The sequence below is a fragment of the Rhea pennata genome, chromosome 1 (assembly GCF_028389875.1).
Source record: "Rhea pennata isolate bPtePen1 chromosome 1, bPtePen1.pri, whole genome shotgun sequence".
Taxonomy (NCBI): Eukaryota; Metazoa; Chordata; class Aves; order Rheiformes; family Rheidae; genus Rhea; species Rhea pennata.
The window spans coordinates 162,590,227-162,604,986 of record NC_084663.1 but is presented as its reverse complement, the minus strand read 5'-3'; the positions used below and the strand labels follow the sequence as shown (position 1 = coordinate 162,604,986).

The 14,760-nt window shown below is 36.1% G+C and overlaps 1 protein-coding gene across 1 annotated transcript in view; it reads left to right on the top strand.

Annotated features, from left to right (window-relative positions):
- GPC6 (glypican 6) overlaps positions 1-14,760 on the top strand; it is a 748,058-nt gene that overhangs the window by 123,131 nt on the left and 610,167 nt on the right. The gene's annotated exons all lie outside the window — the stretch shown is intronic.

The following is a 14,760-nucleotide window of genomic DNA, read 5'->3' as shown; positions in this document are numbered from 1 at the left end:
GTTCTCGGTGCCTCTGGGACAGTGGTTTTAAAACCTACCTGGGATTAGACGGGAATCTCACTTATGCGTATATGGAAGAGGCACTGGGTCAAACCTTTTTTACCAACTCTGGTTCAGTCTCTGGGCTTGAACTGGTCACTAATGGGGCTCACATGCAAGCGACTTGTGCTCTTGTAGCAGGACTTTTGGCAGAGCTCCTGCTGCCAGAGGCCTTTGTTCTGCTGTGGCAGAGATTGAAGCGTGCTCATAAATGTGACAAATGTCTCCCAGGCGTCATTCCCCTGGCTTCAATAGAGTTACACAAGGAATGATTTTGGACATTTTCAGCAGTACTGTGTGATTTTAGTACCTGTATGCATACAGTTTGGAGCACGTATTTAATCTGCACAAGCAATTTGATAGCTGTCCCAGAAAGATAAGTCACCCTTTGTCAGAATTATTGCTCTGTATATTCCACAGTTAAGAGACTATTAAATCATTTACTCTAAAAGCTTAACATTCTCCAACTTTCAGACTTTGCTTTCTTCCAGGAAATATAATGTCTAGTCCAGCATAATGTATTTTTTTTCCTGTTGTTTTTAATAAATCCTTGCAGAACTGAATAATTAATAATGCTGCAGTCATTTTAAGACCTAAGACAAATGCAGTTTATTAGGCCAAAGACAAGAAATGCAAAAACTCTTCCCCTCCCTCCGAGACCCCGCTTGGAATGCTGCATTGCCAAGGTACTTTTTAGAGCGTGGCCTGATACCCACCAGTGTTGTGACTGAAACCAATTACTGTGTCGAGCCCCTTGGATGTGAACAGCGCCACGAATGAGCTAACGATTAAGAAGTGGGTGATGAGAGAGCCCATACATGAGCTATCTCCTTGCCCTCTTCTAGTTGGTAATATACTCAATTATTCAATCACGGAAGCTTTTAAGCTAATTGGATCTGGACAAGGTCTGCTTTCTAAGTCTACGAGACAAAATCCCAGGTTCACAACTCCTTTCTGAGGCTCTTTCTAAGTTGTCATTGAATGCCAGTGTCTCAACCCTAAAAATTAATGTCTGATGCATCCTCGTGCACCTTGGGACTGCAGCGTGACTGTAGGCCCTGGTAAATCTTGCTTGACCCATTTAAAGAGGATGAGTAGTAAAATGAGGAATTTAGGTATAGTGCTGTCCTACTCACCAGGACTTTATCCATGAAATAGTCTGCAGTTGCACGTCTTTCAGAGTAGCCTACATCCTTCTTATGTCAGTCCTTTGGGGAGTACCGTATTTGGTGTTTGGGGCAAAGCTGACTCGTTCTACATCTCACCCTTACGTAAATCTGTTGGGCACCCTGCAATGTTTGACTTCCCTCAGAGTAGAAACCTACCATTAGAAAAGATCCCCTTCTTTATGACTAGTAATTTTGAATTTGTGAAAGCTCCAAGCAATGCTATTCATAATCATCTCATTCCCACATACAGCCATCTGTGTAGCAGATGCTTTTTCTTCTTTTTTCTCCCCCAGGAAAGTTTTAATAGAGGAAGAACAACAGTAGTTTTTGACCAGTAGCCTTTCCATAAGCAACCAAAAGCATTTCCAGGATAGAAAAAGGCACTGTAGGTGTCTTCAGGGTTTCCAGGCTTGTATAGTCACAGTGTCCTAACATTTCTAAATGTTAAATGATAAACTCAGATCCAAAAAAGATTAGAACTCAGTTAAGACAGTCCATTCTGTAACAATTGTTTCTGTTTGTGTCAGTATTAGAGCCTTTACAACACTGTTAGCTGGGTGAAAAATGTATTTGGTTCAAGGGTTGTGATGACAAGTAGCAAAAATTCAATTTTATTTTGATTTGAGTGACTTTTTCTTTAAAAACTGTAAAGGTGTGGTCCCAGGAACATGCCTCTGAGGTAGATGCTTAAAAGAAGGTAAAGCTGCTCAAGTAGAGGTAAGTGTTTCTTTACGCGTTAAGCAGTATCAATGCTAACTATTCATTAGGATTCTCTGGCACACTAGTACGCTGTATGAGAACAGTTTATTTTGTATTCTGAGTTTAATTACCATGTTAGACCTTAGACCTCCCAGCGAACAAAAACTTCCTGCCATTCTGACAGCTTATTTGACAGCAACGATTGTTAACCTTGAAGGCCCCCCAAATGACATTTGAATGGCATTATGGATTTATACCGCGCATTGCAGTTTTGCTCACCCTCCATTAAACCAAATAAGACACCTCCAGAAGGTTGTATTGATTCTTGACCACAGATTCTGGCTCTGCAGGATATCAGTCTATTCTTCAGAAAGGTCACGCTCTCTCAGAAATCTTTTTTGCTGAAAACACGTTGCATTGCAGCCAAGAGCTGTGCAGACAAACATATAACCTAACTTCTATGAAGTTCACTATTCTTCTGCTATTACTACCTCTATAGTAGTAATTATCTTTCTCTATCTTTTCTCTATCTTTCGCAATGTATATGCGCACATAATTTTAAAAAATCATATTTATTAGTCTAGTAAGTAGCACCACTCACTCAGACTGTTCTTAATGTATCGTATTAAGTAGAAAGTTAGCTTCTCATTCCCACAAAAAGATTTGATTTTGAATCTCATTTATTTTCTATGTTAATTCTGCAGACGCTTTACGTAGACTTTCTGCCTTCTTGTATTCAAGTAATAACATTTCAAAAGATAGGTTCCTTTTTGGCTTTCTAGGCTATGCTTCCTGGTCAAAAAGATGGTCTCATGACTTGCACAGTGTAGATAGAGTGTAGCGGAATGGAATTTTCTAAATTATTTTATTTCCCATTGAAATAAACCAGCCTAACTGAGACCTTCCGTCAAACCCATATAATTTTCAGAAGAATGTAACCTATACTTGAATCATTTGACAGTTTAAGTCAGTGGTTCCAGTTCATTCTCATATGTACCCCTGAAGCTAAAATGCAGTTGCTGGAATATTATATAGAGACATGGAATTAATAATTGTTATAGGAACATGATAGTTTGGTAAGCTCCAAATGGTTGGTGAGAAATGATCTGACTTTTGGGAGCAACTCTGAGAAAAGAAAAAAAAAAACCAAAACAGTAACTGCAGCATTGCTTATGATAGGATCAGAGGACTGGTGGCAGCATCTAGTTTGATCTTCAGAATGGCTGCTGGCTCTTGGCTTTTGTGAGGGCTTTTCACCAGGCAACATCAGCATTTGTAGTTATGATGTTAATTAAAATACTAAGTTAATGTTTTGTAAAGCACTATATTTTGCTCACTGAAGTATTTTTCACCTAAACAACACCGGGACATAAGCTGGTCTGTGGAGTTTTCTTTTTTCTTTTTCTTTTTTTTTTTTTTTCTCTGAACATTGTGGGTGGCCCTTTCCTAAGACAGTATCTTGAAAAAGCTATTCTATGGATGGTGAGGCTTGCTTAATGTGGCATTTTATAGCCACAAAGGGCATATGCATTTGCAGTTTTCTTCTAGTAGTCAGTACTAGACCTCTGGGACTCTTCAGTTGTGTTTATCGAGCTAAGTCCTAAAGTTTTGGTGTGAAGTAGCTGTTATGAACAAAGGCAATGAACAGAAGTCTGTGGGTGTTGAAACACGGAAAATAAGCTATCCGCTAGGCAAAAAAGAAGAAGAAAGCAAGTTCTTTAGAACATGTTCAGATTAGTTTTCTTTTTTTCATGTTATAGTCAACAGAAAAACTAAAAAAGAAAAAGAACTTCAACTCTGAATGCACTACTTCATGAAGCTTGACAGAACAAAAAGAAAGAAACTAGAAACTCTGTAAGATTATTTCTTCTTTGAAAAGATTTTCTAAAGCAGTTATATTTTGGAATGCAATCTTTATCTTCTGCATCTGTTAACTATTTAAAAGTGTTTCATTGCTTTGATGTTAATGACATCATTTCCCTGTTTATAATAACCTGACATGATAAGTCTAGTGAATCGTGCATTCGTTTCCCCAAGCTCTGGACTCCTTTGTATGTAAAGTGGAGCAGTTTCTGATATAAACTGAATAATCAAAACTACTAATTTGAACATCAGGCCTGAATTAAGGCTATTAAGTAAAAGAATGACATTAGAGGGATGAACCATAATTTACTTTAAATTAAATTAAATTAAATGGAAAATACTGGCAATATTATAGCGTGAGAAATTAAATAATTCTACCTCCTAGACATGCATAAATACCAGTGAATTTTCCTAGTTGGTTTTTATCATTATTATTTTAGGAAAAATGCTGTGCAACATGCATTTAATTTTTGGCTCACTAGGCATAAGAGTTTCATAAGGCAAATTTATAAGCAACTATCTTCCAAATAAATAACAATATTGCAAAAATGTGTGTGCAGAAAAAATAAGGAGTAAGAGATTTTAAATTGTTTAATTAACATATTCCTAAAGGAAAATGTAGTTGACTGTGTTCTTTTCCACGTAGCGCTACTAATTACTGCCTACAGGTAGTCATAGATTGTAAAAAAAATCCATTAATTTGAAAAATGTCTGGAATTAACAATAAATTTTGAAATTAGGAATGAAAAAAATTGAGAGGTAATAATAAAATAAATTGTGACTTTCTATGTTTTGGTAAGTTAAGGTCTTGTCTTCTTAACATTTACGATTTTAGAACGTGAAACAAATTATTAAATAATTTTCAAATTTGAAATTTTGAAAATATCAGAATACATTCATAATTCCTCTCCCAGCTCTATATTTTCTAAAAAGAATGGCAAACATTTTTGCAGAAACCTTTCTCCAGACTCTTCAGAATTTTTTGAAATTTTTCAGGTTTCTCAGGAATTTGTCAAGTTTTATATTTTGGGAGAAAAGCATTTAATTTTAAATTTATTAGGTGACTATTTATAAAAGAAAAATACTTTCATGGATAATTCCAAACCAGCTATTTTACCAGCCCTTTCCAAATTCTCCCTGGTGATAGTGGCAGGGTAGCCAGCCATTTCCCCATCAGTTCAGCATTGAGAAAAATGAACGCAACTGCAGCATCAAAAGGACGAATCCTTCTGCCTCAGAATTTGGCCAGGCTGCAACATACTGCTTAGGTGAGTTGGGGACAAAATTCATGTAGATTATTTTGAGACAGAGGGGCCATTCAATTACTATCACAGCCCACTTCTGCCCTCCTGCTGTTTTTCCCACTGACATATTTATTTGTTTGAGGCATCCAGTGGTTTATAAAATTCTTCTGGACTCTCCTTGGCTTTTCACAGCTCTTTCCAGATATGCATGCAAACTAGTTTATACACTGAAAAGATCTGTGAGAGCTGCAAAACGATATTCATTCAGAAATATCCATTTTCTCATGAATAAAATTTTCCTTATAAATATTAATTTCAGAAAAAAACCCTGTTGAGAAAATCTGTGGTGGCACGCACAAAGCTTGCACATCACTTGGATGAATGGCAAGTTAGATTTGAGACATGTACAGCTCTTGCGTCTGTTGTTACTTTGATTCCAGTTTACATAATAAGCCCATTTCCCATGTTGTAGAAACTGCTAGCATCACTGCATGAAAGGGTACAGGTAATATTTAACTGGAAAAACTACATAGATATGTAAGTTTTGTGGTTATAATCTAGAAACAGATAAAGGCAAATTTAATGATCAGACTGAGTGTAGATCACCTTTAATATATGCTTTATTGGGTTGAATCTAAATAAGCATATTTGCCCATTGGTGTGATGAAGGCGATGATAATTAGTAAAAGAAACACTGACTTACAATATGTAAGCTACCCTGTACTGGAAATCGTAAATAATAGATATAATAGGTAAAATGTTATAAGAAATAAGCAATAAGTACTAAGTAAAGGAATAAGTGATGGCAATAAGAAACATTCTCTTGTAATATTTCGACATCTAAGTGTTGAATACTGTACTTTAGTATATAAGTTGCTTCTCAGAAGAAACTGAATAGTTCTGAGCAATTAGAAATCAACATTCTTGTGCTAGCAGAAAAAAAAAGTAGCTCAGCAGTATTATTTCATTTATTTATTGGTTTGTTTATTACTTACTCTTTTAAAGGAAGGAAAGAAAGGAATTGGGTCTGTTTTCTGTACTGGCCGAGCTCTTGTTTCTTGTGCAGGGTTTGGCTCAGCTTTTTTGGATGAGCAGCTGGAGGCCACCTAGGATTCCCTGGAGCATCTCGAATGGCACCAGACACGTACAGTCGGGCAAGTAAACTGAGCCCTTGCTCAATACTGAGTTTTTTTTTTTAAAAAAAGGCCCTGAAGCCTGAGCCCTGACCGCAGAGCTGGCCCTGCTTTGAGCAGGGGCCTCCTGAGGTCCTCTCCAACCGAATCACCCTAGGATCCTGTGAAAAGAAGTTAAATTTTGCTTTTGCATTGGTTTCTGATTACAAACTATTTCCAGGGCAGAGATGCTCCTACAGATTTGGGTATTAGTGTTGAGTTCAAATTCCTAAAGAGATTGTCCTTCAGCCTGGCTGTCCTCATTTAGTGCTCATGCTTATGCATAAGTTAAATCAGTTACTCTGAGATTATGCACGGATTCGACATCACTCACATCCCCTCTCCTGGGAAACCGAAATGGAGGTTTTCTACTTCGCTGCCGAGATCAGAATTATACGTTGCCCTCCTTCCAATCACTGTTTTAAAGTCAAAACACACCCAAGCACAAGAGCAAATGAGAGGAGGACCGGCTGGACAGCCGCTATGAATTTCCTCCCACGGCTATGGAAAGTTATCGCAGATGAGCACCTTGCTAACTCAATTTCTTTTAAGTGTCTAGAGGAAGATTGCAGCCAAACAGCTGAAAAACTACTTTGAACTAAACTACATAACCTGAATTGAACTGTGTCCCCATCATGAAGAACTGGCCAATGTGAGCAGTGAAATGTAGTTGGATAATTAATCTTTGCCTGATAAATAGTGCCCTTCTGCACATGTCTTTTCAGTCAAGCAATAATTTGGTCAATGCAAATTTGATATTTGCAGAAACTCATACCTGAATTTTATAAGGCCTATAATTGACTTGTGCCTAAAGTGCGGATTTATTTCTGTAAAAAATTCACCTCAAGTAACTAGAAATAATTGAGCCAATAAAAGCAGTAAGAATGTGGCCACTGTAAAAAAAATTAAATGGAGTAGTACATTTTGCAAGAAACCCGTTTGTAGGCAGTAAAAAGTCAGCAGAAACCAAGACAGCGTACTTAAGTATTTACAGAGTAGAGATATTTCTCACTGCTCGTAATTTGTGATGTCAGTGATTCAGCCAAGATGTGCAAGGAAAGGCTTTATAATCATATCCATGCAAAAGTCTTGGGAGACTGGAAGGATGGGCTTAGGTCATTTTAATGTCGTGGTTCCTGTCTTCTCTGGTTCCTTCTCATCTTTGTGGAAGAGTGGATTATGAAATAAATAACCATCATAACCATTAAACCCAAATTTTAAAACAGTGATGTGGAAAATTATGATTAGATTTTGATTGTTTTTTAAGAGAATGTCAAAAAAAGTGAACTGTAAATCAGTGGTTGTTCTCTGTGTATTTGAGATTATAGACCTTGATGATAACATTCTCATACCTTGCGAATGCAATTTAAAATAGATATTTAATTAAATAGTTTATTTAAATTCTTACTTTGGAGTAATTTAGAGCTGTAGTTTCATTTTAATTGATAAGTTTATAGGAAATCTATTAAATATCTATATTTTCATAATGATGCTGGAGCTGCCTTTCCAGAATTACATAGATTTACTTCTGCATGCTAGAAGTTTAAGATAAGTATGCAGTACAATCCTTATATAATTTTGCTTTATTTACTGCTCTAGAAAATTGCATACTATATATAGGAGAGAGACATTTACTAAGAGATTCCTGCATACTCAGCAGCTTTTTATTAAATGTTTACAATTCATATTGATATTTTTTGTTTATCAAACACTTATTTTGAACACATTTTTAGCAAGCTTCTCATTATATTAGTGGTAAGGATCTTTAGGGAGTAGGGAAAAAAGCCAATCTAAGTAGTGTCTTTTTTGTGTTTGTAATAATTAATTGTTAGTATAGTCCTGTTCTCGTATTCTTCTGTTTTTTGTGATACAATTAAATATATATATATATTTAAACAGAAAAATATTTTAGGAAAGGTAAACAGTTGCACTGTCTGGAGCTAAGCTAAGCTTGTTTGGATGATTAATTTTTTTTTTTTTTTTTTTTTTTTTTTTTTACAGCATACAATTTTGAGATGAATGAAAGAATTCATGAATTTGGGCCAAAACAACAGTTCTAGCTAAAACAGAAGCAAAATCTGAAACTGAAGATAGAGCTGTCCCCATGCTGCAGTGATAATTAAACACTGCTTATTTATTTTTTCGCTAGTGTTAGAAGAGTAATACTTAATAACATTGAGCTGTTACACAGAATGTTCAATTAGCAGATCTCAAAGCATCTAAAGAGGATTTAATTGCAATTATATTAATTCCACCGAAGACCTTTACAAATAATCAAGTATTAAAAATTTGAAAATACAAAAGAAATCAGGTTTTACTTGAGAATTGTTTAATGAGACATTAGGTCTGCTTCCTGAGGGAAATTTCTGCCTGTGACAAGTTTCATGCAGAGCTTTCTCAGAACTCTGAAAAACAAAAAAGTATTAGGTCCTTTTAAAACTTGTTTTATCAGTGGCTTTAGGCAAAGGCGTGTACATCGGAAGATCAGTGACCAGGCACTTAGTCTTTAAGGCACTGTTCAGAAGTTACATATGTAAAATGAATTAACTGCCTGCTTTGCACTGCAGAACATTAAGTCATTCTCGTTTCTTCTCTGCTGGAGATCCTACATTATTGACTTATTATGTGTGTAAATATAAACCATCATTCTTAGTACTTACCAATTATTCTTGTAAATTTAAACCATCATTCAAGTTCTTAGCATAACATGGGAGGATGGTCTGCTTGACTGCATGGTCAGTCCTATCGTGTTGGCAGAGGCAAGAGAGCAGAGTGGCTCCAAGAGTATAATGCATACAAAATACTGCTACAGGGTTAAAAAAACCCCGTAAATTGTGTTCTATTTGTAAATTTGATAGAGGAAACTGTGTTTCTCTTTGAAATGCTGTTTCTGAACATCTTTCATCTATCTTCCATATATGGATAAAAATGATTAAGTCTTCTCCTTTGGTATCATATCCTGGACTTTGGATAGTTTGTGAAGACTAAGACACAGTGTCAAATAAACAGATTGATAGGATATTCTAGTAGTCCTATTTTCCTTGTTGTACAAGTAGGTATAGTGTCACTAGCCTAATTACATTACAGCTTTTGTGCTCGTGTTGGGGAATGCTGACAGTTATTGATCTCACAGATCCACTGTATTTATTATCTTGAACCTTAGTAGCCCTACATACCAGCTATGTGAAAATTACGGAAAGATTTGAGGATTGGAGGAATAGTAAAAAAAGAAATTCAGAGTTCCTACAAGAGAACAAAGCTGTATCTATAATAAAGGGTTCAAGGTACTAAAAATGGTCAGATATGTCTTCAGTTTAGGCCAGCCCAGAGGAAGAAGTGAAGCACCTCTCAATATGTTATCTTTTTTTTTTAATGATACAACATATCGTTAATTAGTCAAATCGCGTGTTGTCTGTATTGCCATTTAGTACTGCCTGTTAAAGTGTTATGTGAGACACTGCATGATCAAAGTGTCCTTCAGGTGAAAAGCAAGCTAAGAAGTGACGTGAGCCTCTTTCTTCTTGGGATAGTCTCAGCACAAGAATGAACTAAACTGTAACCCCGTGTATATAGATGGTAGAAGTACAGTACTATGGTATAATTTCCTTGCATTGTTACAAAATTTCAGACTCTGGGCTCTCCAAATGCAGGGACTGAGAGTTTTCACATTAACTCATGAAATAAGCTAATACATGGTGTACATAAAATAAGAACACCCTTACCAAATGCTGCTTGCATGATGACAAACTTTTGAAAAAAAAAAAAAAACAATATGGCATTTGGACAGGAAAACTGGAAGGGAAGAGAGTTAAAAGAGCAACAAGAAGAAACTGCTAATACAAGCTGAAAAGGGGAAAGTGAGGTTATGTATATACAGATCTGTAAATGAGCACTACAGAAAGAGTCTGAGGATAAGGGTCATAAGGAGTCATGCAGACTAGTGAGTCTAAACAGTGAGGAGAGTGGAACTAGGTTGAAAAATAGGAAAAGTGAACATTTGAACTGGCTTAATGGGAAACATGAATTGAGAGAAGGATATAGGTAATAGTGGCTGGGCACAGGAACACTTCAAAGGATAAGCAGTAAAAATAATTAGACTTGGAATATATGACCTTGACGGTACCCTGGCACCTGGAATAGAAGAGCCAGATCCTGCATCTCAACATTTTTCTCCTGTAAATAGCTATCAGTGAAACTCTCTGCTATAATATTTAATCTCTGTTTAGTGCTAGTTTTCATAAGAGGAGAGTTTACTGCTTCTGTGTGTATTCAGGTCCGAGGGCCGCGTCCCTGCCGGTTGTCCATATGAACTGCAGTACGACGCAGCATGGTATCATTTCTGTGTTTTGTGCAATTAGATAAGTGGAGTGCAGTTAGGACTGCTATGGCACGTGCGGAAAACCGGCGGGAAGCAGGTTTGCTCCACGGGCAGGATCAGTGTGGAACAGGCAGTCTCCTCACATGCCCAGGATCCCTGCCTCACGCAGCAGATGAAGTGGAGAATACTTACTTTTCAGTACTTCATTCACCCTTTATTGTTCACAGTGTAATCCTCCGAGCGGCGTACTGAACGCCGTTCAAACACTCTCCAAACAGTTAATTTCTTCACAGCCACTCCTGCTTAATGCATCCCTGTAGTTTCTGACTGATTCACAAATACTTGCCTAAGTATTTTCTCGGCATGTCTGTGAGGATATGTTCCTGGGAATGAACAGAAAAATCAAGGTCCAGGTACACATGGCACCAGCTATTGACTGACTCCTTCCAGCATGCCTGCTCAGTGGTCATGATCTGCCCAACTTGAACATATGTAGTCTTCAAACATGTGCCAAATGTACTGATTTCAGTAGAACTGATGCTATGTTTAAAATCAAAGCAAAGTACATCTTTTGAAAATTGCAGCTATAGGATGGAGAAGGGAAAAAAAATCCGCAAACCCAATTTTAGAAATGTTTTGTTTTTATGATAAAATGAATTGAATCTATCAGTTCTTTATAACTGGTTTTCAGATTACACATTGACCTGATACTGGTATTAATAATGAGAGATGAGCAGGGGAAAAATGAGTAGACATGCGCTGTCAGTCAGTTCAGAAAAGGTGTCATGAAATGTTGAAGACGGAGGCAATTGCATAAGAAATGGACATACGTGTAGTGAATGTACAGGAAGCATCATGGAGTGAAGAGCTATATGACATCAGAGCTAGCTGGGTAGAGAAAGATCAGAACTGTATGTTTTTCTAACAAGCTCAATAAATATAGGGAAGGTGAATTACATTAACTGGACTCCTTTGCAAGCCAAGTATTCTATATAGCATTCCAGAATGAAGTCTTCATTACAGTGGATCATTTGCCTAATAAAGCTCGAGAGAAATGACCAGTTTGTGGTTAATTTTTTTCTCCTTTACACCACTCAGAGGCTGACATAGTTCTCAAGTTATTTTTCTAGTCTGTGTGTTTTGAGTAAATCCCACAGTGCAGTATTCAGTGATTCAGGATTAATGTTTGAGGTAATGTCATATCAGTTAGTTAATTTGTTTCTTCATTTCACTACAAGTAACAAATACTGAAAATCAAGATCTAGATGGGAATACTTTCAATAATGGAGATTTTTGGGCTATTAATACCAACAATATTTTTTTGTATATGTTGAACATCTCTGTTGGCAATCTTCAAAAACCTAATTTGGTGTGGCGTTTGTCACTTCTTTATAATAATATTGTGGTGGTTTTGTTTTAATATAGCCTGTTTTTGGCAACCTCTGAAATGAGGTTTAGGTGATCACAGAACCTTCTCGCTTGTTTCGCAGTCAGAAACCCATTGGCAAAATTTCAGTCAAGTTGAAAGGAAAGGAGAAGTCTTGCAGATGACAAATTCAGAAAGCTGGACAAAAACTAGTGACGGAGTATAAGAAAGAAACCAAGACTGCTTTTTGATACTATATTTAAGAGAATTCTGTTTGGCAGCACTTGGCCTCATCATTCTGCGATAGCCAAGACTGTTGGACCTTGCCAGTAGACATGCAGAAGGAGGTGAGGGAGCAAAAGACTAATATTCTTTAGCTCCCCACTGCTCACAAGCAATGTGTTGCTTTTTCAGTTGCATCGCAGAGATGGAGCTGGTGCCTGGCTCTAAGGTTTATCTGGAGTGTATGTGCCAGGTTGTTCAGCATATGATGAGCATAAAACAGTCCCAACTGAAGAATGACGTTTGCAGAAGTTGATTAATTCAGGAGCAGGCAGTTCAGGAAAATCAATAGGTTCCTGCCCATTACATTGATTATGGAACCAATAAAACGCTATGCTCAAATACTGTTTTTATTATCATCTGCCAATTTTAACAGCATCTCTGGACAGTTGACTCAAGGCCTCTTTACAAATAATATATGGATTACATTCTGCAGGTCTTCCACAGTTGAGCACCAGTTGAAATCAATAGTAAGGACAGAAAAATATTTTCTCCAAGAAAAAAGCCTAATGGGCAAGAAAATAAATGAGTTTATTTCATAATGATATTTTATGTGTAATGAAAACAGTTCAGTACTTTGGAAAGACAAACCTTCACCCATGAATATATCTATAATTGTTCTGATAGTTAGTTCATGATATTTAATGTGCTGGAGAGGTAAGAAAATAAGGAAGAAGGTGCCTGTGCCTATGTCGATTAGTGGAGAAATACCTATTGTGCTGTTCATAAAGCAAGCATTATTGGTGAAGGAGGTAGTTATATATTAGGGAGCTCATTGCCTGAAGACCTGGTCTAGAACTGTCATTAAAGTGAATGCTAAATGAGGTTCATTCAGCTTAGTTCGTATGTGATGCCAGTGATTGATTTTCACAGTCAGGCTAATAGAACATTTTTCTTCAGTCCTTTGTGCAATTATGTTACTGTTACAATATTCTTTGCTTTTTTTTCCCTGGTATTATGGTTTTAATAGATTTTTTGAGTCTCTTTGTTGCTGATAAAGTTAAATTTAATTGGATCTTGAAATCTCCATATTGAAAATTTCACCTTTTTATTCTCTGGAAGGAAAACTGCTTTTCTGTGTTCCTACATCCCTCAACCGTCTGACCTCAAAAGGATAATCAATGCTCTTGTGGTGGCAGATATTTCAAAAAGAAAATGCCTGTGTGGTTTAGACTTAGTCATATAATTCATCAATGGAAATGCTTCATGAAGAAAAAATTAGCGTAATATCTCTCTGTTATAGTAAGTGAGGTTAGAAGTCTGCATGCTTATATTGCAGTTTATAATGAGAATGTAATTTTCATGTTATTTAAATGAAGCACAGACATTAAACAAATAAAGTTTGCTTTTAATAGTTTTCCTGAAAAAGCTATTGTTTTAAATAGTGCAGATCAGACTTGTCCATAACAGGAAATTACTAGAGTCCAAACAGAAATAATTTCAGTCTTGTGAAAAAAATAGCAGTACATGTGAGGTAGTTAGTTAGCTTTAAAATCTATAGACATCAGAATGGGAAAAAAAGAGGCTGACTGGTCAATCTTACTGTATCATGCTGGTACATGCAGAGTGTTGGATATGTATTCACACATTTGTATACAGAAAAGGTAGCAGGAATATATTCTATTGTTACATCCCTACTTCATATACTATTGTATTCTTACTAAAAGTCAATCAATTCTTGCAGATTTTTATAATAAGTATTGAAAACAAGAGTTCTTACACCTGTGCATAGTAATTAATTCACTGAAATTATATTTGAAATAGTACTTTGATTTTTTACCTACTTGTATTTGAAAAATACATTTAAGTAAAGTTGGAGGTGTGTGGCTTGACACATAGGAATTATGAAGTTAAGCCAGATCTAAATGCCAAATCTACTGTAATGTCATCTAAATTAAAACACAATTGTTACATCTGACATAATGAAAGAATGAATCTGTCTTTTGGAGTCAGTTGTTCTCTATAGTTTATAATCCATGAAAACTATGATGAATGATAGGATAATGCAGATGTGAACTGAAGGCAAACCCTTCGAAGTGCATATAGATTATGGACTTATTTTCTGAAAGAAGTAAGAATGATCATAGAGGAAAGTATTTTCACATAGTAATGCAGAAGAATGCATTTATGCTTTCATACTATTGATACTGACAAAAATAAAAGGAAGCAGGTAAAAAGAGAAAAGAAGGACACTTATTTTTACATTATTACTTTTACAATAGCTCAAAGTAGCTCATTAGTTTTGTGTTGAGATAGTTGGATAAAAGTGGATTCCCGAATGGTAATAAAAAAACACATAAATACACTGGAAGATGTTTTGCATCATGAAAGTGATACGCATAGTGCAAAAGATTATTAAAAGGCTCTTAATCAGCTGTATATTTGCCAAAGGAAGACGCATGACCTTTTCAGATAGTATTTGGGTCTGCTCCCCAGCTGCTAAATCTCACAAGACTTGCCTTCATGTGTAGTTACACATTATATTTGAAGGTGTTTAAAATTACAAGAAAGTCATTAGTTTGAAAAGTAATTAAGGCAAAGAAGTTTAATCTTTTAATACAAAAAGTTGCATCTGCGTGGTGAAATTTCAGAAAGCTTAATTTGAATA